The sequence below is a fragment of the Bidens hawaiensis genome, unplaced genomic scaffold, assembly GCF_021521415.1.
Source record: "Bidens hawaiensis isolate Kalapana, Puna unplaced genomic scaffold, B.hawaiensis_p1.1 tig00020780_1, whole genome shotgun sequence".
Lineage (NCBI taxonomy): Eukaryota > Viridiplantae > Streptophyta > Magnoliopsida > Asterales > Asteraceae > Bidens > Bidens hawaiensis.
In genome coordinates, this window is record NW_027493197.1 from 139,623 (window position 1) to 164,070 (window position 24,448).

The 24,448-nt window shown below is 38.2% G+C and overlaps 1 pseudogene; it reads left to right on the forward strand.

Moving 5' to 3' along the window:
- The first annotated feature begins 37 nt into the window (after nt 1–37).
- Nucleotides 38–604, forward strand: LOC143561707 (sugar carrier protein C pseudogene; annotated as a pseudogene).
- The last annotated feature ends 23,844 nt before the right edge of the window (nt 605–24,448 follow it).

Here is a 24,448-nt window from a genome sequence, read left to right on the forward strand (position 1 = left end):
CAAGTTTGGATTGAATGGGAACCCTGGGGAGCTTGAGATGTGGTATTCGGCGCTCGTTGTTTTAGCCATTTGCATATACATTGCGGGGTTTGCGTGGTCTTGGGGTCCGTTGGGTTGGCTCGTGCCTAGTGAAATCTTTCCTTTGGAGATCCGATCGGCTGCGCAAAGTGTTAATGTTTCGGTGAACATGTTCTTCACCTTCTTCATTGCACAAATCTTCCTCCCAATGTTATGTGCCTTTAGGTAAAACAAATTTTGTTATAATCTACACTTATATAAATTTATATTATTGTACATATATATATATATATGTATATTCATATATTATCTTATGTATTTTCATGTGTTTGTTTTTAGGTTTGGATTGTTTATATTCGTTTTGGTGTGGGTGGTGATAATGACGACTGTGGTTTACTTTTTCTTGCCAGAGACGAAGGGAATTCCGATTGAAGAGATGGCCGGAATATGGAAGGAACACCCGTATTGGAAAAGATTTGTTCCGGTGGCTGATGAAGAGATGGGGGATGTTAAGAATGCAAACAAGGATGATGATCAAGAAAAGAATGCAAACAAGGATGATGATCAAGAAAATAAAGTGGTTTAAGGATTGATTAGTTTCCGTTTTTTTTTTTTTTTCTTTGTTCTGTAAGGAGATTAGTTTTCGTTTTGTCCTCAAAAAAGGCTATTTTGTTCTTTATTAAGTCACCAAACACTCATGTTTCATTTATGATTATATGTTTATCAGTTTTAATTTGCTAGATAATACTGGATTCAACTCAATATCACTTCAATTCCCTGGCTACTTTTTAAAAAATATACTCATTTATACAAATTTGTGAATGTTTGTTTGATTTGTAATACTACAGATTTGTATCTTCAGTTTATTAACACTGCAAAAACTTATGCTCCTTCCAAGTTCGAAGTACCAAACTACCAATTGTACAAATAAGGCACTTCGTTACATGACTTCTTTTCTAAATATTGGAAAAGGTTAAACACAGTTGCTATGTTTACTTCTTAAGACGCCCTCCTTCCCTAATCTGTTGGTTATATTCTAGAGGCACAAGTTGAAATAAGAACCATAATCATGTAAAATTAATCGTGAACATCTTTGATAAGATGATAAAGTCAATGGTTTCCATCAGGGTTGGAGAATTCAGAGAGAGTATTCTTGATTGGTGCTCTTTAAATATAACTTGTGATCCATGATTATAAACAATGATGATGACGATTGGTTATAAAGAAGATAGACACCTTTTGATTAAATACCAACAAGTGAATTAATTAACATGCATTCAAACATCACCATATATGCACTTTTCTGCTTATATATCACCCTTAGTTTAATTAGACAATCCTCAAAATGTACACATTTCACTCTTAGTTGTCAAGAAAGTGTCCACCTGTTCTTAATTCTCAAGAAAATGTCAAGCTGAACCAAAATCCCCTAAATCATGTCCATTATAAGCTCGGCGGGTCCTTTCTTACATGTTAGCATGATGTATTCTATCATGGTACCATGTGGACAAAATTATGTCGATCACACGAGCATGTACATAATACAACACCATCGAACTCAATGGTCTAACAACATGATAATCACGCAGTACAAAAAATAAACAATACGACACAAGAATTTTAACGTGGTTACTCCCATCAAGGAACCTACATAGTAAATACACGGCCTGCAACTATATTATTTTACTAGGTGTACACATTTATTACAATTATAATATACGGATACTAGGATAGTACCCATGTTGCACACGGTAGGGGTGTGAACGGTTCGATTCAGTTAATTTCGGTTAATAACCAATATCAAACTTGGGCTAAAATTTTGCTTAAAAATACATAAAATGAATGCTTAAATACATGAAAGGTATAACTACTTGAAATGAAAGTATAAATATATAAAATTGAGATATTAGTGCATGAAATGAAGATATAAATACATGAAAATGATAGTATTAAACAATTAATACATATAATACATGAAATAGAGAAAAAAAAAGCTTGAAAATATGAAAAAAAATGAAGAGTTAGGTGCGGTTCGGTTAATTCAGTTTTTTCAATTCTGTTTCGTCGGTTTTCGGTTATTGATTCAGGAATTGCTCACCCCTAACACACGGATGGAGAACATATATAAAACGTAATATATATGTAAAATCATATAAATTAAATGAAATACAAATGTTGTATTGATATATAAATAATAATTTCACATGAATTAAAAGGCATCATAACTTATTTTAGTTCAAATACAAAAACATATGAAAACTAACAAAAATAAATGACATAATGAAAAGTTAAAATATTTTATAACTTATACCATGAGTACAATAAGCAAACAAAGGTAATTAATTTCTATATAAAAAAAAATCTTCAAATCTTAAAACTTAACAATAAAAACACATCATTATCTTTATTTATTAATCAATAAATGGTAATCATAACCATTCGATCTGAAACATTCTCCAACTTAAGAGTTACAAGTTTAACACCACATGTCATTTTGTCATCAACTCCATCTTTAACAACACCACTAAACACATTGGTTTTCTCTTCAAAATATGATGTTTACACTTAATTGCTGTCATGCTAGATTCATCATTAACGTCAAACACATCCACTAGTTTCCTCTTCAGTTTATCATCAAATGATGCAATTGATGACCTTTTCAAATTATTTTCATTCTGTAAGGCCTCGGTCCCGGTGCCCTACTTTGACGTTGGATTTACTCATAAACACAGTTCTAAATATTATATGTAACATCCCGTTTTTTGGGTTTCGGTTAATAAATTAAAATACAAGTTATTATGAGTCGGGCTAGTGTTGGGTTAAATGGATATGGGTTATGGACTTGGGCTATGAAAAAAAGAGGAAAGGACCATGGGCTTAAGCCCATGATCCATAATTATATAAGTCATTAAATGACCTTTAATCATTCATTTCACACATTCCATACACCTCCCAAAACACACACTTAAGCTCTCTCTCTAGACCGAAACCAAGAAGGAAACTGATCCCGACCCAAGGTATGATAGTATTTTATTGTATGAGTTAAACCCGTTAGATATAAACACGAAACGACGAGCCGACACCGTTAAACCGTTTAAGTCACGAGATCCGGGTGGAATCGGGTATAAACCGAACCTATGATGAGCTTAGGGGTTACCCTAGCTCAGATCTGGATCGAACGGGACGAAAAACCGTGAAAAACGAGTTAAAACTCGTTTTTCCGATGTGTTCGCGGTTTTCCGGCGGCCTTCCGGCAAAGGCGGCGCCGGAAAAGTATGTACGAGGTTAAGGGATGTCAGGGAATGTTCTGACATTCCCTAACCTAACCCTAGTTTGCTAAGGAATAATCAACGAATTAAAGTGATTCGCTAGCAGATTCGCCTAAGTAAACATAATGAACTAACTTCAGTTCGGTAAGGGGAAAGGATAGCGAATTACCCTTGATTCGCTATAGTTAAAAGATAACGAATTGAAAGGTCCAATTCGTTACATAGACTGGTTCGCTATGGACTGATTCGTTAAGGGTCCAGTTCGTTAGAAGGGTTCAATTCGTTAAATAACCAGTTCGTCATGACAAGTCAGTTCGTTAAGGATAAGTAACGAACTAGGAGTTTGGCAGAATGACAAGAACAGTCCCTGGACTTAGAAAAGAATGATTTAATTACAAAGAAGCCCTTGGATTTTAAGTAAATTATTTAATGATCCCCAGCCAGGGGCTCTGCCCCTTGGACCCCGCTAGAGGCTGCCGCCCCTAGAGCCCCGCTGCCAGGGGCGCTGCCCCCGGACCCCCGTTCGTTGAGGGTAATAATTAAACTAGAAAGGCGATATGTGTAGTGATAGTTTACTAAAACGTATAATTATTATACAGTTAGTCGTGCACAGCTCAAGAAGGGAACAACCGCATTGAGGTGAGTTTTTAGCCCCACTTCCTTGTTATGTTTTCGGGACTGTGTGCATACTCGATGTGATAGTTAATACACTTACCTCAAGTGGTAAGTGTATGCCTTGTATGATGTATGTATGATGATTGCTTGACAGTGCGTGAACGATCTTCGGATATTGCATGTACCATCAGGTGGTAGCTAAAGATGTGATTGCTATGTATGATGTAAGATAAAATGCATGTATGCATATATATGATGTATGCATAATGTACGTATGATATGTTAATGGTACGTGAACGCTTTTCGGAGATTGCACGTATTGTCAGGAAAAGTATCTAAGAACAGGTATAATATATATGATGTATGCGTAATGTACGCATGACATGTTAATGGTACGTGAACGCTCTTCGGAGATTGCACGTATTGTCAGAAAAAGTATCTCAGAACAGGTATAATATATATGATGTATGCGTAATGAACGTATGACATGTTAATGGTACGTGAACGCTCTTCGGAGATTGCACGTATTGTCAGGAAGAGTATTTAATTAATAATATTCGAGGATGAAGGGTACCGGACCGTAATAATATCCGAGGATGAAGGGTACCGGACCCTACTAATATCCGAGGATGAATGGTACCGGACCCTACTAATATCCGAGGATGAAGGGTGACCGGACCCTAGTAATATCCGAGGATGAAGGGTGACCGGACCCTAATAATATCCGAGGAATGTAGGGTGAAACGCCCTTTATAATGTATGGTTAGATATGAATGTGTATGGACGAATGCTGATCTTGATATGTATGTAATGCGTACCTTCGGGCACGTATATGTGTATGAAAAGTAAGTTATGTGATTAACTTGAACTCACTCAGCGTAGCTGACTTTTAGTATGCACGCAGGCAAATAGGTTGAGGCAGTTCGCGTGACTGAAGACACATGGCATGGAATCGAAGATACTGGCATCTCGGAGAAATGTTGTGATGTTTTAAAGACTATGTTTTGTTTTAATTGACTACGAATGTTTTATAAGACATGATTTGATGGTTATGTAAAATGTTATGGTTGAAGTTTTATTATTCCGCGAAAGTTTTTATTAACTCTGATATTTAGAACTGCGTTTATGAGTAAATCCAACGTACAAGGTAAGGCTACCGGTAACGGGGCCTTACATCAGAGTTAATTAAAACTTTTCGCGGAATAATAAACTTCAAACATATATTACAGAATCGTTCAAATCTTTTCAAATTAAACATCTTTTAACTTTCGAATTAAAACAGAAACCATAATAACATCATAACATTTCCTCAAGATGCCAGTGTCTTCAGTCCAATGTCATGTGTTCTTATTCAGGCGAGCTGCCTCAACCTATTCACCTGCGTGCATACTAAAAGTCAGCTACGCTGAGTGAGTTCTAGTCAATACAGGTAACATAAAATACATTCACATACTTACATAAATACATATCCGAAGATACATATTTTCATCCTTTTATTCATTCTTACATACATACAAACATTGTTGGTGCATTTTGTGACCGTCGCTATGCAATTCTGTTCAGCGGAAACGAAGTACGAAGTTAGAACAACTTCGCCATAGGCGAAGTTGTAACAACTTCTGCCATAGGCGAAGTTAGAACAACTTCGCCTTAGGCGAAGTTGTAACAACTTCGCCTACAGGCCCAAGCCCGTGAAGTTGTTTATATATATATATATGTGTCTTTGTTAGGTTTGAGTATCCAGAAAGTTAGAGTTTTGAGTGATCAGTTTATTTGTCTAGAGAGAAACCGAGAGGGAGAGTCGTGTGGGACGGCCCGAGGTAGAGCTCACCTCGGGTCGGCCGTGTTTCTGTTTATGTTCGGTATGTAATGTGTTTCGGTTATTATATAAATGATCTGCAGATGTGTTTATCCCGTTCGTGTGTTTGTTCGTGTATGTGTTTGTGTGTAATTGTGTTCTTCGTCTTATACACCAATAAACTAGTCTAGGAGGATTCCACACTCCTAGACATCGTGCGGATCTCGTATCGATCGGCGACGCCCCGGGGGGAGTTACAAGTGGTATCAGAGCCTTAGGCTCTTATGCTATGGTTTGAGATCTGCGTTTTGGTGTTTCTGGCACGTTTCTGATGCGTTTCTGGCCGAACAGCCGCCGCAGGCGAAGTTATGGGGTTCAGGCGAAGTTGTCGCTTAAATTTTAGGGTTTAGGCGAAGATATAAGGTTAAGCGAAGTTATTCACAACTTCGCCTACCTCACAAGTTCGCTTATCTCAGGCGAAGTTATCTGTCAGGCGAAGTTATGGACAGGCGAAGTTAAGGAGGGGCGAAGTTGACTTTTAGGCGAAGTTAAAAAAAAAAAAAAAAAATACATGTCAACTCTGGATACAGGCGAGTTTTCGTCTGTATGGCCAGGTGTACACGATTATTGTGAGACCGAAGACGTTGTTCCGTCAACGAGTGAAACTTGTTATCTCTTGGTCTTACGTGTGAACAAATACGTGTCAACTCTGGATATGGAGTTGAGTTTGTGAATGGGATATTGATTGAAACTGGATATTGACACATATTTGGGTGTTTGTGGGCAATGAAATTGTTGTTGTTCGAGGTTGACCAACTGAAGAAAGTCAAATTGAACTGAAGGTTTTCGTCATTACTGGATTGCGATCAGAGCATATTATTTATGTTATTTTCAAGGCGTTCGAGAATTGGATCCTGAAACGTGATGCTTATTTATTAAAGTGAAAATTCTGGAACAAGTTGGATTTAATCGGGAATTAAAGTGTTTATGTTCTTGATCGTTATCCCTGGTGATTGAAGATGCTTCGGATTAAGTAATGGTCATGTGTGTTAGATTCTGTCAAGGTGGTATTGTGATGAAATTGATCACCTGATGTTGAGTAGTTGAAGATTTAACCTTATCGTATGCCGACGTGTTGGTGAAGTTGTGGAGGGAGCCCAACTTCACGTGTTGGTGAAGTTAGAAGAACTTCACGTGTTGGTGAAGTCAGAAGGACTCACGTGATTGGTTGAGATGATCAATTAGGCACGGGGATGCATGCATTTCAAAGACCTCAATCTATATATTCGGAGAAGCTTACACTGAAGAGGAGATCTGATATGGAAGACGCTGGGTGATTGGTAGATTTGTGAAGCTACAAGACAGTTTCAGACACGGCTGGTTGAAGGGCAAACAGAAGATCATCAGTTAAGAGGGAGTCTGTTGGTGCATGTTTTGTAACAGATGATCTTTTATGTTTGTTAGAATTGAGAGCAACGGTCAAAGGGGAGTCTGTTGGTGCATTTTGTGACCGTCGCTATACAATTCTGTTCAGCGGAAACTAAGTACGAAGTTAGAACAACTTCGCCATAGGCGAAGTTAGAACAACTTCGCCTTAGGCGAAGTTGTAACAACTTCGCCTACAGGCCCAAGCCCGTGAAGTTGTTTATATATATATGTGTCTTGGTTAGGTTTGAGTATCCATAAAGTTAGAGTTTTGAGTGATCAGTTTATTTGTCTAGAGAGAAACCGAGAGGGAGAGTCGTGTGGGACGGCCCGAGGTAGAGCTCACCTCGGGTCGGCCGTGTTTCTGTTTATGTTCGGTATGTAATGTGTTTCGGTTATTATATAAATGATCTGCAGATGTGTTTATCCCGTTCGTGTGTTTGTTCGTGTATGTGTTTGTGTGTAATTGTGTTCTTCGTCTTATACACCAATAAACGAGTCTAGGAGGATTCCGCACTCCTAGACATCGTGCGGATCTCGTATCGATCGGCGACGCCCCGGGGGGACTTACATACATACATTCATTCTTTCTTCACATTTACATACTCTCATTCTTTCTTTCGTACTTACGTACATACATACATACCCTCATTCATCCATATACGTTTTAAAGAGCATTTCGCCCTATAACCTTCGCGGATATTATTAGGGTCTGTTCCCTACATTCGCAGATATTATTAGGGTCTTTCCCTACATTTGCAGATATTATTAGGGTTTGTTCCCTACATTTGCAGATATTATTAGGGTTTGTTCCCTTCGTTTGCATATATTATTAGGGTCTGTTCCCTACATTCTCAGATATTATTAGGGTTTGTTCCCTTTTTAACCGTACATACCTTTCTTTATATATATATATAAACATACTTTCATACATACTCATTTCATTACGTACTATCATACATACATATCTCGTGTTAGGCATACTACACATTACTTTCCCAGAAGATACGTGCAATATACGAAGATCGTTCACGCACCGACAAACATTCATTCATAACATTCATACCATATTGTCACATCAATCATCATAGCATACACTTAGCATTTAAGGTAAGTGTATTAACATTCAAATTGAGTATGCACACAGCTCCGAAAACAAACAAGGAAGTGGGGCTAGAAACTCACCTGAGCTCGGTTCTTTTTCGAGTTAATGGTAATTCCTCTCTTTAACCGGGCGCGGCTAACTGTATAACAATTACACGTATCAATTAACTATCACCACCCATATTGTACTTCTACTTTTATATGACCCTCAACGTACAGGGGTCGGGGGCATCGCCCCTGGTAGCGAGGTCTAGGGGCGGTCGGGGGCATCGCCCCTGGTAGCGAGGTCTAGGGGCGGCAGCCCCTAGCAAGGTCCAAGGGGCATAGCCCCTGGCGGGGTCCAAGAAAATAAAATTTTATTTTCATTAACCGCCTTAACACAAATTTCATTAGAATTCTAAAATTATTATTTAAATTCGCTATCCCATTCATTATAACGAATGGTCTCTGGTTAAGCCTTATTCGTTATCCCATTCGTTATAACGATTGGTTGATCTGGGAAAACTGCATGAGTAACGAATGAATTAGGCCATTCGTGATTTCTTTGAGACGAAGGAAAGGCTCATTCGTTACAGGAGCACACTAATGTATCTATAACGACTGGGTTGATTCGTGGTCTCATCATGACGAATGGATGGATAACGAATGAGTAAGATCATTCGTGAATTCTAGGAGAGGAATGAAATGCTCATTCGTCATGAGAGCGCACGAATGGATCTTATTTGTTACTGCTGCTTAGCGAATGATCAGTCATTCGCTATTCATATTTAATGAATATCTGTTCTTATCCAATCTTTGACTCTGATTGTCAAAGTCAAAATCGTCAAGAACATAACATAGTCAACGTACACCAGATCTGTGATTAGCCCTCAATTCGCGATGAAACAACACCAAATAGGCATCGGTCTGCTCGTAATTACATCGCCTACAACACCAAATCATCCTAGCCTCTAAACATCGAGTTTAAATGGTGCGTTTGATTAATACATATAACTGGTTCTTTATACCATCATTAACCCATCAAATGTTAACGAATTTCAACGAGAATCGTTGCATTTGATTCGTTTTTACCATTTACATATAGATTTAGGAATGCTAAATGAGCCGAACGAGTTTTCGATATAAACATACCTTTAAATGAATCGGTTTACGAACGTGATCTAGTCTTGATGTAGGTTTTGTTCGTCACTACGTTCTAGCATTAACGAGCTCGAGTCTTTTCCTCTGGATCTTGGTTCGGGATATAGGAGATGTTTGTGTGTGTTTTTGAAGGTGTAGTCTATGGTGTAGAGATGGATAAAAATGAAAAGGATTAGAGTTAAGGGGAATTTATACTCTTTTAAGCCCATAGACCTAAGACATATTCCATCCCACATTCCATCTTTTAATGTCCAAGCTCACCTTTAATAGTTTATCTATCTAAACTGATACACGACACGTTATTGAATAAAAGGAATTTATTTTATTTATTATTTTCAAAAGCAGGATTTTACACATTCTCAAATTCAAATTATGATTAGAATTTATTGATTAATAAATGAATGTATGTTTTCATTGTTATGTTTTAATATTTGAAGAATTTGATTTTTATGTTTATTTTTTTTATTTGGGGACTAATATTCTTTGTTTGTTTATTGTACTCAAGGTTATTGATCAGGGACGCCACAGATGGAAATATAAACAATGCTAATTAAACACACAACGAGGGGGGGGGGGTCAAGTAAAATTATTGTTAGTAAATATAAATTATGGACAATTTGTATAATATTATTTTACGAATAACTATTCAAATGATGATTTATATAATTGAAAACTATTAATTATTTTAATGTTAAATATAACATACATGAGACCGAAAATGAAAAAAAAAGGATTATACATACATTAACACACCCATAAGATATCCTACTAACCATCATAACATTAATACAACTTCAGAAACCCAAACAATGTTCCAAAAGTATTTGTAACATCCCGTTTTTCGCGTCTCAGTTAATAAACGAAAGTATGAGTTAGTGTGAGTTGGGCTAGTGCTGGGGCTAAATGGAATTGGGTTATGGACATGGGTTATGAAGGAAAGAGGAAAAGATCATGGGCTTAAGCCCATGATCCATAATTATATAAACCATTAATACCCATTTAATTTCATTTCTCACATATTCCATACACCTCCCAAAACACACACTTAAGATATCTCTCTCTCTCTCTCTAGTCTCTCTCTAGCCGAAACATAGAAGGAAACCGATCCTGACCCAAGGTAATGATAGTATGATATTGTATGATGTTAAACCCGCTATATATAGTCACAAAACGACGAGCCGACACCGTTAAACCATTTAAGTCACGAGATCCGGGTGGAATCGGGTATAAACCGAACCTATGATGAGCTTAGGGGTCACCATAGCTCAGATCTGGATCGAACGGGACGAAAAACGGTGCTCGTTTTTCCGGTGAATCCGCGGTTTTCCGGCGGCCTTCCGGCAGCGGCGCTGGAAAGGCGGCGCTGGAAAAGTTAATACGAGGTAAGGAATGTCAGGGAATGTTCTGACATTCCCTGGCCTAACCCTAGTTCGCTATGGAAACTTAACGAATTGGAGGGTGATTCGTTAGTTAATTCGCATAAGGGAGCACAACGAACTAACACTAGTTCGTCTCAGATTCGTTAAGGGAAAAGGTTAACGAATTACCCTTGATTCGTTATGACCAATTCGTTAGGGAAGATGACGAATTAGATGGAGTGATTCGTTAGATGGACCGCTTCGTTATGAACTGATTCATTAAGGGTTCAGTTTGTTAAAAGGTTCAATTCGTTACAAGGACCAGTTTGTTATGACAAGACAATTCGTTAAGGATAAGTAACGAACTAGAAGTTTAACAGAATTACATAATGGTCCCTGGATCCTGCCAGGGGCTCCGCCCCTTGGACCCTGCTAGGGGCTGCCGCCCCTAGACCCCGTTTCTAGGGGCGCTGCCCCCGGACCCTCGTTCGTTGAGGGATATAATTAGACTAAAAACGTGAGATGTGTAGTGATAGTTAATTGATGCAGATAATTATTATACAGTTAGCCCAATTGAAGAAAGGAATAACTATTAACGGTGAACGTAACCGACTTCAGGTGAGTTTCTAGCCCCACTTCCTTGTTATGTTTTCGGGGCTGTGTGCATATTCGATGTGATAGTTAATACACTTACCTTAAATGATAAGTGTATGCCTTGTATGATTTATGTATGATGATTGCTTGACGGTGCGTTAACGATCTTCGGATATTGCATGTACCGTCAGGTGGTAGTTAAGGATATGATTGACACGTATGATGTAAGATATGATGTATGTATGAATATATATGATGTATGATATGTTGATGGTACATGAACGCTCTTCGGAGATTGCACGTATTGTCAAGGAAAGTATCTAAGAACAGGTATGGTACAGTTGCATGAAACAAAGGGACCAGACCCTAAAAATATATGTGATGGTGGGGACCAGACCCTAATAATATCTGTGATTGTAGGGACCAGACCCTAATAATATCTGTGATGTTGGGGACCAGACTCTTTATAATATCTGTGATGTTAGGGACCAGACCCTTAAAACATCTGTGAGGTTATAGGGCGGAAGGCTCTTTAAATAGGATTGATAGTTATATATGAAGAGTAAGTTTGATTAATGTACACCCTTTCGGGCACGTGTGCAAGCATGAGAACAGATTGTATGTTGTATGATTAACTAGAACTCACTCAGCGTAGCTGACTTTTAGTATGCACGCAGGTGAGTAGATTGAGGCAGCTTGCATAAGAGGAAGCACATGGCATGGACTTGAAGACACTGGCATCTCAATGAAGTGTTATGTTATGATGTTTTATAAGACAATGTTTTATGTTTAAATAATTTGAATGCTTTTTAAGATAACAAAGAATGGTTATGTAACATAACGGTATGAATGTTTTAATTGTTCCGCGAATGTTTTTATTAACTCTGATATTATGAACTGTGTTTATGAGTAAATCCAATGACCAAAGTAGGGCTACCGGTAACGGGGCCTTACAGTATTTATAATTCTAAAACATATACATCTAGTTTCAAACCATTCTAAACATAACCATGATAATAAAAACTTTACAAGCCGCATCAAAAGTAACATATTATCCAAAAACTTCACCAGGTTGCTGATCAACTTCACGGGCTCGATAACTATCAACCAAAATAAGACAATTTCATTCAAAACCTGCCATAACAAATAATAGTTTATTAAAAACCATTATGTAATCTTCAATTTGACTAACTAATTAAAAACCATAGTATATTAAATAAAGGTCAAACAATCTTAATACAAAATTACAACAATATATTATGATGCATATACAAATGTTAGACACTTATATCATAAAAGAAGTGCACCATAATACCATAACTCTGGAATTATCATTATTTTATAATTGTATACATAAAATCTTGAATTAAACAATATAATTACTAATAATAAATTTAAGATTCCGATGTAATATTGGTTACGCATGTTTCTTGATTGAAAAATAGGAGAATACGATAGTATGCTGTCACACCCCCATCTTGGGCCTAGGAGTGAGACTCGACAGTTGGTACCACATTTGTAAATAAATCAGAGTTACGGGTTATTAGAGGAAGACTTTATAAAACACGTGGATTTAAAGTTTAATATTTACATTACAAAAGAATGAGACAAAAGTCTCGTTTAGATTTACTTGTTTATAAGTGTTTAACAAAATCATCATATTTTAATATTCAACAAAATATCCAAGCCATCGGATTCTTGAGCCTTCGTCCTTCAAGCTCTATTCTTGGTTACCTACAAAATGTTATAAAAATACGTTAGCAATGATTGCTGGTGAATATGCTGACGCAAAAATATTTTCTTTTACTTTGTTACCCCTCGAGGGTTACGCAAGCCTCGGCCCATCTTGGCTTAGGAATAACAAAGTTAAAACAACATCATTATAAACTTGAGTGTCTACACTAGGTCACCCCAACAAAACACCGCAGCGTTTCGATGTACTTAGGTACCATAAATATACACAAGGTCATTCTCACTCGAACATACTTTGGTTCGGCCCATCATGGCTGGAGTTCGTGACCAGGCGTGGTGCGATGTGCCCACCGCATTTAACCACATATGTAAGGATCCAGACAAACGTATACTACAGCCTGAGGGCTAGGCTTTTACTCTTATTCATAATGTTTTTAGAGACACTTAGTCTCATGTAAAGTTTTACACATAACACGTTTATTTATTTGAAAACAAGTTTGTAAAAGTGGGGCGTATTCACCTTTGATTGGGATCGGTTTCCAACACCGTCCTTGAGTTCTCTTTCTTGCTATCTCGCACCTATAATACGAGTATAACCTTTGTTAGTCGGATATACAATCCGGCTAAAAACCTTTTGTCTTTATTTTACCTCGATGAACCTTTAGTTCATTTCTCAATTACTTGAAAACCTTTAGTTTAAAAGTATTGTTTATAAACCTTTAGTTTATTATAAAAACCCTACGTTTCTTCTTTTTTAAGAAACGTATTCTTTTCTTTATTATTTAAGAATACTCATTAAACTTAAATAATATTTATAACAAAGAATTATATATATATATATCATCATACACACACACACATATATATATATATGTATATACTTTTTATTTTTCTTTCTTTTCTTTTCTTTATTATTTATTTTCTTTTTATAATCACCGAGTATAATTCCGACTTAGGGCATTAAGCCTTTATAATATTTTAGTCGGGCATTACACTTACCTTTACTCGGCTTATAAATCTCTAGATATTCGAGCAGCACTTCTACGCCGCTTAGTCTTTCAACACTCGCTTTGATCGCCACTTCACTTCGGCATGCTTCTTGAGGAACCAACACTTCACGGCACGTACTTCGAAGTGATCGTCGGGACGGGATCACCTTCTTGATATACACGTTGTCGGAAAATGGTACTCTTATCGAGGTATGGCACGGAAAATGAGGATTTGGGCACATTTATCGAGATGGATCGAAGGCACGATTTTCGAGGTGTAGTGAGATGTTTAGAGAGGGAGTTATAATCTGAATTTGGTGAGTGGAAATGAAATCCCGGATGCTGCTATTTATAGGCAAAAATTTGGATCCCATCGCGGTACGCGACGGGTACCAAGGACCCCGTCGCGTAGCGCGACGTAGTCCAAATGAGTCACAACGTAGGTCTGCCACGTGTTGCCACGTGGCAGACGCTGTGCCACGTGTTAGCACGTGGCGGACGACATGCCACATGTGGCCACGTGTCGGGACACGTGGAGACCGGTGTGCCACGTGTGGACACGTGGTGAAAAGCTGTCATACGTGTCAGGCAACGTCATCGCGGTACGCGATGACGTAGGCTCAACAATGATCGCGTATCACTGTTGACCTTATCTAGAAGCTTTGACTAAGCCCCATCACGGTACGCGATGGGCTTGTCTTTTGTCCCTTCTCGTATCGCTATAGGACAAGAGAACAAATTTTACATTTTAGTCCCTTGAGTTTGGATTTTAGCAGATTCGGTCCCTTAACTTTGAAAAGTTAACATTTTTGGCTCAAAATTTCCGTGATGCTACATCCTCCCCACCTTGAAATAAATCTCGTCCTCGATATTGCTTCACGAGAATAAGTGGGGGTATTTCCTTCTCATTTCCGACTGGAGTTCCCAAGTATACTCGAGTCCTCTTCGTGAATCCCATTTCACTTTCACTATTTTTAGTGTTCGTCTTTTGAGTTTGTTTAGTTTTGAATCTTCGATTTGAATTGGTTTTTCAATGAATTTTAAATTCTCGTTTATTTCCACATCTTTTAAAGGCATCGAGAGAGATTCATCAGCTAAACATTTACGCAGATTCGAGATATGGAATACGTCGTGTATCCCTTGCATTTCCTCGGGTAGTCGCAATCGGTATGCGACAGTACCAATTCGTTCAAGTACCTCAAAGGGTCCAACGAATCGAGGACTTAACTTTCCTTTCTTGCCGAAGCGAACTACGCCTTTCCATGGCGAAACTTTCAAAAGAACTTTGTCACCGACACTAAACTCTAATGGCTTACAACGATCATCGGCGTAACTCTTTTGGCGATCACGTGCCGTTTTAAGTCGTTCATGGATTTGAATGACTTTGTCGGTGGTTTCTTGGACTACTTCGGGTCCAGATAATTGATTATCTCCGGTTTCAGACCAGCACACAGGCGTCCTACATTTTCGGCCATATAACGCCTCGAATGGTGCGGCTTGAATGCTCGTGTGATAACTATTGTTATACGAAAATTCCATTAGGGGTAAGTGGTCATCCTAGCTTCCACCTAAGTCTATCACACAAGCTCGGAGCATATCTTCCAACGTTTGAATTATCCTTTCGCTTTTCCCATCAGTTTGTGGGTGATAGGCGGTGCTAAGGTTTAATTTCGTACCAAGCGCTTGTTGTAAGCTATTCCAAAAATGAGACGTGAAACGACTGTGTCGGTCAGAAATTATGGATTGTGGTACTCCGTGCAAAGCGATGATGTTGTTAACATAGATACGAGCTAGTTTGTCAATTGAGTACGACTCATTGATAGGTATGAAATGTGCGAACTTTGTTAAACGGTCCATAATCACCCATATAGCATTATGTTGTCGAGTCGTTTTAGGGAGTTTGGTAATGAAATCCATAGTAATTAACTCCCACTTTCATACGGAAAGTTCGGGTTGCTGAAGCAATCCCGAAGGCTTTTGGTGTTCAACATTGACTTTCAAACATGTTAAGCATTTCGCAACATGCGAAGCGACATCCCTTTTCATCCCATTCAACCAATAGTTTGGTTTTGTTAGTGCACGAAATTGTTGTCCGTAGCATTCGAATAATGTATACATAGTCTAGATTGTTTATTTATTGTAAATAGCCCATTCGCTATGGTTTGTATAGCGAATGAGATCCATTCATTAGTAATCTAGGCTAGTTCGTTAAGATTATAAGCTCATTCGTTAAGTTATTACCATTTGTCATGGAATGTTGACGAATGGAGTCTAATTCGTTATGGAGGCATAACGAATTAGAGTTAACTTAACGAATTGGTGATTTGGCCTATAAATAGGCATATCCATGCTTATTTGTAGGTGTACATATTTAGAGAGAGATCTAGAGCTAAGTTAATACTCTCCATAACTTATTATGTAATTATTCACACTATTTATCAATAAACTATGTATATAAAGTATCTATATCATATTGTATAATCGATGTATCATAGCAGCTAGATTCGTAACGGGTTTCAATAATTGGTATCAGAGCAAGAGCTGCTCTCGATACTTCGATTAAGGTATGAATCTGAGTTTTTCGTGTTCTTCGTGTTCTTCGGGTTTTGGTCAGATCTGGAGTAAATTAGTGTGTTATTGGTGGATTTGAGAGTGAATTCGTGTTTATTGATGGAAGAGGGAACTTCCTGTGTAATTTGAGGTTAAGTTATGGTGTATTGAAGGGTATACTATGGAAGAGCATGGTCACAGATTGATCAGATTTGGATCAATTCAATGATTTTTAAGTTAAATTGATGGTAGATTCGTGTTAGTTAAGGGAATACGAATCTACTGGTGTAATTTGGTATTAATTTATGGTGAATGGAGTGATTCACCATGGAAGAGTATGTTATGGTTTGATTCTGTTTATGATGATTCAGTGGTTGTTAAGTTATTTGGATGTTAGATTTGGAATCGTGGTGAAAAACCGAGTTTTCATGGTGATTTTCGTGGATAATTATGGTGGTTTGATGATTCTGCCATGGATGATGCTTGGTTTTTGCAGAATCCGGCCAGATCTGAGTTTTCCGGCGAGATAACTGATTTTTCCGGCCAAATTCGTTTTTCCGGCGAAGCAGTTCAGATCCAACAGCTTAATTCGTTAAGTTACTGTTGCAATTCGTTGAGGAAACTTAACGAATGGAAAATCTAACGAATCAAAGTAATTCGTTAAGTTATAGATAACGAATCAAGTTAATTCGTTAAAGAGATTCGTTAAGTTATAGATAACGAATCTAGTTAATTCGTTAAAGAGATTCATTAAGTTAAAGGTAGCGAATTAAGGCAATTCGTTAAGTTACTTCGTTAAGTTAATTCGCTAAGGTATTGGTAACGAATTAAGGTAACTCGTTATGTGTATGATGAATTGGAATTCTTAACGAATGGGAGTTCATTCGTGTAACTGTTATAACGAATTAGAGTTGGTAAGGTATAACGAACTGATTGGTTAACGAATTGGAGTTTAATTTATAATGAATTGGAGAGCACGAACTAAGTTAACGAATGAGGTGGATATTTATAACGAATTAGAGAGGTGATTCGTTAAAAAAAATGGCGGGAAAATTTTTCTTGCGCAAATTTTTTTCCAGAATACTCCTCGTAAGTGAGTTTTCATTCTTGAAAATTTTGGTGTTAAAATTTGTTTTTCAAAAATTTTCGGTGAATTGTTGGCGGGAAAATCGAGAAAAATTTTCTTTATCGAAAATTTTCTGGGATGTTCCTATGGTATTGGAGACTCTTCGTGTAAATTTTGGTAATGTATTTTCCCGAAACAGTGGGTAATGAACTTTAACCCAAATTTATGCCACTACAGCTTAGCCACTTATGCCACTTTATGCTACTTTAATAACGAATATCGTTATGCTACTTTGCCACTTTAATAACGAAGTCACGTATAGGCTTACCCTACCACGTGCTATCGTCATGCCACTAACACTTTTACTAGAACCTTGCCACTTCTATCACCCTACTTATACTTGTCTACAACACACTTTATATCATCACGTCATTCATATAATAATCAAGTTACATCACAACATCTATATACACATTAATAACCACTTGGGGATCATTCCCGAATGACGGTACGCGCAATATCCGAAGATCGTTCGCACACCAACTAACCTTCCCTGTCTACGCGTGAAATATCCGAAGATCGTTCACGCACCAACAGACATCCATTCATTACATACATAAATATATCACATCAAACATTATAACATACACTTACCACTCAAGGTAAGTGTATTCACACTTCACATCGAGTATGCACACAGCCCCGGAAACATAACAAGGAATGGGGCTAGAAACTCACTTGAACTCGGTTAAAGTTACTCTTTCTTTAGCTGTGCGCGACTAACTGTATAACAATTACACATATCAATTACTATTACTATCCATATCACGTTTCTTGTCTATTTACAACCCTCAACGAGCGGGGTTCCGGGGGCAGCGCCCCTGGCAGCGGGGTCTGTTGGTGCATTTTGTGACCGTCGCTATGCAATTCTGACCAGCGGAGACAAAGTGGTGAAGTTAGAACAACTTCACCATAGGCGAAGTTAGAACAACTTCGCCTACAGGCCCAAGCCCAAGCCCGCGAAGTTGGTTTATATATATGTGTGTGTGTCTTGGTTAGGGTTTAGTATCCAAAAAAGTGAGAGTTTTTTGTGTAGCTCTCATTGTCTAGAGAGAAACCGAGAGGAAGAGTCGTGTGGGACGGCCTGAGATAGAGCTCACCTCGGGTCGGCCGTGTTTTTGTTTTTGTTCGGTATGTAATATGATTTGGCTATTATATTAAAGATCTGCAGATTCGTTAATCCCATTCGTGTATTTGTTTATGTGTAATCGTGTTCTTCATCTCTAACACCATAAACGAGTCTAGGAGGATTCTGCACTCCTAGACATCGTGCGGATCTCGTATCGATCAGCGACGCCCCGGGCGGACTTACAAGTGGTATCAGAGCCTTAGGCTCTTATGCTATGGTTCGAGATCTGTGTTTTGGTGTTTTTGGCCCGTTTCTGATGTGTTTTTGGCCGAACAGCCGTCGTCGGCGAAGTTATAGGGTTTAGGCGAAGTTGCCGCTGAAATTTAAGGGTTTTGGCGAAGTTGACTTTTTGGCGAAGTTGACTTTTGGAGAAGTTGACTTTTTGGCGAAGTTGACTTTTGGCGAAGTTGACTTTTGGCGAAGTAAAAAAAAATTATTAAAAAAAAAAATTTGTTTGGAGTTTTTATCCGAATGGCCAGGTTTACACGATTATTGTGAGACCGAAAACGTTGTTCCGACAACGAGTAAAACTTGATATTTCTTGGTCTTACGTATGAACAAATACGGGTCAACTCTGAATTCGGGGTTGAAGTTGCGAATGGGATATTGATTGAAACTGGATATTGACACATATTTGGGTGTTTTTGGGCCAAGAAATAAGTGTTTTTCGAGGTTGACCAACTGAAGAAAGTCAAATTTTTTTCAGGTTTTCGTCATTACTGGATTGCGGTCAGAGCATATTATTTATGTTATTTTCAAGGCGTTCGAGAATTGGATCCTGAAAACGTGGGATACGAGCATCAGGGATGCTTATTTATTAAGGTGAAAATTTTGGAACAAGTTGGATTTAATCGGGAATTAAATTGTTTAAGTTCTTGATCGTTATCCCTGGTGATTGAAGATGCTTAGAATTTATTAATGGTCATGTGTGTTAGATTCTGTCAAGGTGGTTTTGTGATGAAACTGTTCACTTGATGTTGAGTAGTTGAAGATTGAACCTTATCTTACTATGCACTTCCGACTAGTTGGGTGAAGTTGTGGAGGGAGCACAACTTCACGTGTTGGTGAAGTTAGAAGAACTTCACGTGTTGGTGAAGTTAGGAACAACTTCACTTGTTGGTTGAGATGATCGATTAGGCACGGGGATGCAGGTCAAAGATCTCGATCGATATAGTTCGGAGGAGCTTACACTGAAGGGGAGATCTGATATGGAAGACGCCGGGTGATTGGTAGATTTGTGGAGCTACAAGACAGTTTCAGACACGGCTAGTTGAAGACAGGATGGATGTTGCATGTATATGTGAAGTTCAAGTTTGAAGATCACAGTGCAATCGAGTCCTACCAGAAGAAGAAAACAGAAGATCATCAGTTAAGGGGGTGTTTTTTGGTGCATGTTTTGTAACAGATGATCTTTTGTGTTTGTTAGAATTGAGAACGGTCAAAGGGGAGCCTGTTGTTGCATTTTTTGACCAGGGCTATGCAATTATGACCATCGGAGACGAAGTGGTGAAGTTAGAACAACTTCACCATAGGCGAAGTTAGAACAACTTCGCCTACAGGCCCAAGCCCAAGCCCGCAAAGTTGGTTTATCTATATATATGTGTGTCTTGTTTAGGGTTTAGTATCCAGAAAAGTGAGAGTGTTTTGTGTAGCTGTCATTGTCTAGAGAGAAACCGAGAGGAAGAGTCGTGTGGGACGGCCCGAGGTAGAGCTCACCTCAGGTCGGCCGTGTTTTTGTTTTTGTTCGGTATGTAATATGGTTTGGTTATTAGATTAAGGATCTGCAGATTCGTTTATTCCATTCGTGTATATGTTTACGTGTAATCATGTTCTTCATCTCTAACACCATAAACGAGTCTAGGAGGATTCCGCACTCCTAGACATCGTGCGGATCTCGTATCGATCAGCGACGCCCCGGGGGACTTACAACTATCTTGAGAAATAAGAGCACTGTTAGAAGCAACGTTGTATCCAGCAGCACTGTAAGAACTAGCATGATTTATTGCCCGATGTTTATCATCCATATCGCAGGCTTTAATAGTGGCTATCATTTCAGTCATAGCCATTCTGTTGAGATCCTTAGTCTTTTTGATAACCGCAACATTCATGTACCAATTTTTTGGCAGGGAGTTCACCAACATGTTGTTAATTTCTGAGGTTTGCAGATAAATTCTTGCAGTTCTCATTTCAATCACAAGAGATATGAACCTTTTTAGTTGGGATTCCAATGTCTCTCCCAAAAACATGATTAAACATATTAAACTTTTGTCGCAGCAGATCTTGGAGACTTCTCTTCATATCTTCATTTCCCTCATAGACTTCTTCAGTGCAGCCCACAACTCTTTAGCAGATTGAAGTTCTCTAAACTGAAGGGCAATCTCAGGTGAGAGTGCCATGCTTAGAGTTGAAAGAGCTCTCTCATCTTCCTCAACTTTAGCAAAATCATCATCATCATACTGAGCAACTGGTTTCACAAGAACCTCGTCAGAACCATCCCTTTCATAGGTGATCCTTTGAGGTCCCCTCACAATGCTTTTCCAAAATTTTTGAATATTTCATCTTGGCGTAGTGTTCAAAACGAAATTTCCATTCACTGAACCCCTCATGGGACAATAAACGGGGTATACGAGTAGCAGTGCCCATGATGGAATCAAGTTCTTGGTGAAGTGACGAGTTGGCGGAATTGCTGCCATTAGTTAATTGGGCCATTTCAATATAATTAGGGATTGATTTTTAAGTCCAATATAAAATTAAGTCCAATTTTTTAAGAAATCCAAGTCCAAGTAGAACAAGCCCAAAACAACTGACTGGGCTGAGAACACGTTGAAAAAGGTTGACCGAGAACACAGTCTTTGACCAATCGTTGACCGAAAACACTGAGCGTTGACCGAGAACCCTAAACGTTGACCAATCTTTGACCGAAAACCACGAGACTGGCCAAATCTTGACCGAGAACTGTTTTAGGCCGAAAACTGTTTGACCGAAAAAAACACTGAACGGAGAACTAATGGAAGCCGAGAACTAATGGTTGCTGAGAACTACCAGTGGCTGAAAACTAAGTGATTGTCAACCAAATCGTAACAAACTCCCGAGAAAAGTGGGATTTTGATTTGTTTACAAAGAAAAATCAATTCCTTCCCAAGAATACTTTCTTCCTCTTCTCTGGTCACTGTTTCATCGGAAAACACAATGACCACCGTAAAAGCTATTCTCGAATCGTTGATATCACAATAACGAGTCTGAATAAGGTCTAAGGCTTTCATACCAATTGTAAGTCACGAATCTAGATCACTACAATTATGATATCAATATAACAAGTATAGGTGCGGAATACCGATACTTGGTGATTCAAGAACACGAATTAACACAGTAGGATAACACGGGATTGCTTCAAAACACACGTATATTAGAATACGTCGGGTGCTTAAGCACTTACAATACACGATCCTTGCAAAATGAAAAGTGAACTAACAACCTTAACCCTATACATGATATCAACTATATATAGGGATGCCAACATACTGGCCCATACAAACGAAAGCCCACCGAGAACATTAAGGTGTTCTCGGTTCACAAAACAACCCGTACCCCAAGCCCAATACAAGTAAACTAAATACAAACTAAGTACAAACCACATAAACTAGGCCCAACAGTATCACCATAACTTTTTGAATTTTCAATTCTAAAACATAATAGTAAAATAACAATGGAATCGGTTGAAATTCGGTTATTACTTTCCAACTTTTAAAAGTTTAAGCCGTAAATTAGCGTATAAATAAAGAAAACGTGTCACAAATTTTTTTTTAAAACTTAACTATTCTCGTATAAAAATGCGTAATTAAATCAAACCGAAAGCTGGGTATTCGTGTACAAACTTCCAGTTAAAAAACATTGTAAAACATATAGGAGTGCAACCATATTCTTTTCACAAAGAGAACATAGTCGCGTTTGAAAATTTAAAGTTGTGATTCATATGGCGTTGAAAGTGGTATGCTTTGGCTTAATAGAGTTCATGCTCTTTCCTAACTCTCCAGGTAAGCAACCGGGTCCCGCGTCTGATTGGGATTTATGCGCATTGCTTATCCTTAGGTTTTAATTACCTTGGTGTCAAGAGTTTCGGAAAACAGACACGCCCCCCTTAGAGTTTACTACATACCCGCCATATAGAACCATCTTTAAGAAGAATAAATATCGGAACACAATAATAAAAATTAATAATTGAAAATATTGGAAAACTCTTTGTTTTTAGGGCGCATAAGCCTTGGACTTGTGTAATTGAAGTACATGAATCATCAGTTTAATAGTATTTGCGTACATGAAGCATAAACAAATCAATAATAACCAAATAATGTGCATTGAACAGTCAAATTAGGCTCACATAGTTTCTAATCATGCAACCTAAACAATTAAGCAAATAAACTATAACCAATTAGAACACTACGTCTAATGTCCTATCTTATTGTCACGGATCTGATACCAATCTGTAACACCCCGGCTAAAGCGGAATACGCCCGAGTGTGACGTACAGATTGCCCAAAACACACGTGGACACTATTAAGTGACAATAATATGTAACACCCCGTTTTTCTAGTTTCGGTTAATAAAATTAGAATATGGATTATTATGAGTCGGGCTAGTGTTGGGTAAAATGGATATGGGTTATGGACTTGGGTCATGAAGGTAAGAAGGAAAAGACCATGGGCTTAAGCCCATGATCCATAATTATATAAACCTTAATTACCCATTTTTCATTCATTTACACATATTCCATACACCACCAAAACACACACTTAGCTCTCTCTCATCTTGATCTCTCTCTCTAGCCGAAATCACCAAGGAAAACCGATCTCGATCCAAGGTAATGTTAGTATGATATTGTATGAGCTCAAACCCTTTAGATCTAGTTGCGAAACGACGAGCCGACACCTTTAAACCGTTAAAGTCACGAGATCCGGGTGGAATCGGGTATAAACCGAGCCTAAGATGAGCTTAAGGATCACCCTAGCTCAGATCTGGATTGAACGGGGAGAAAAATGGTTAAAATGGTGCAAAAATACATTTTTCTGGCGAACCTGCGGTTTTCCAGCGACGACGGCGCCGGAAAGGCGGCGGGTACGAGGAAGGGAATGTCAGAGAATGTTTCTGACATTTTCTGACCTAACCCTAATTCGTTAACGGGGAGTTAACGAATTAGAGGCAATTCGTCAGTTGATTCGTTACAAGAAGCTTAACGAACTAGCCTTAGTTCGTATCCAGATTCGTCAAGGAAAAGATAACGAATTAGCCCCAATTCGTTATAGTCATTCGTTAAAGGAGATAACGAATTAGAAGGTTCAATTCATTACAGAGGGGTCATTCGTTATAGGGTTCAATTCGTTATAAGGACCAGTTCGTTATGAACCCAATTCGTTAAGAACCAAGTAACGAACTAGACCATGTTGAGATAACGAACCAGAATAACGAATCAGCTAACGAACTAGATCTTGAAAGATAACGAATTAGTTAACGAATCAGGCGTAATTCGTTAGGGCAAATGAGTTAGCGAATTAGAAAATAATTTGAAATTCTAATGAAAAATGTGATAAGACAGTTAATGGAAATAAAATTTTTCCAAACTGACCTGGCAGCTCGAACCCATCCA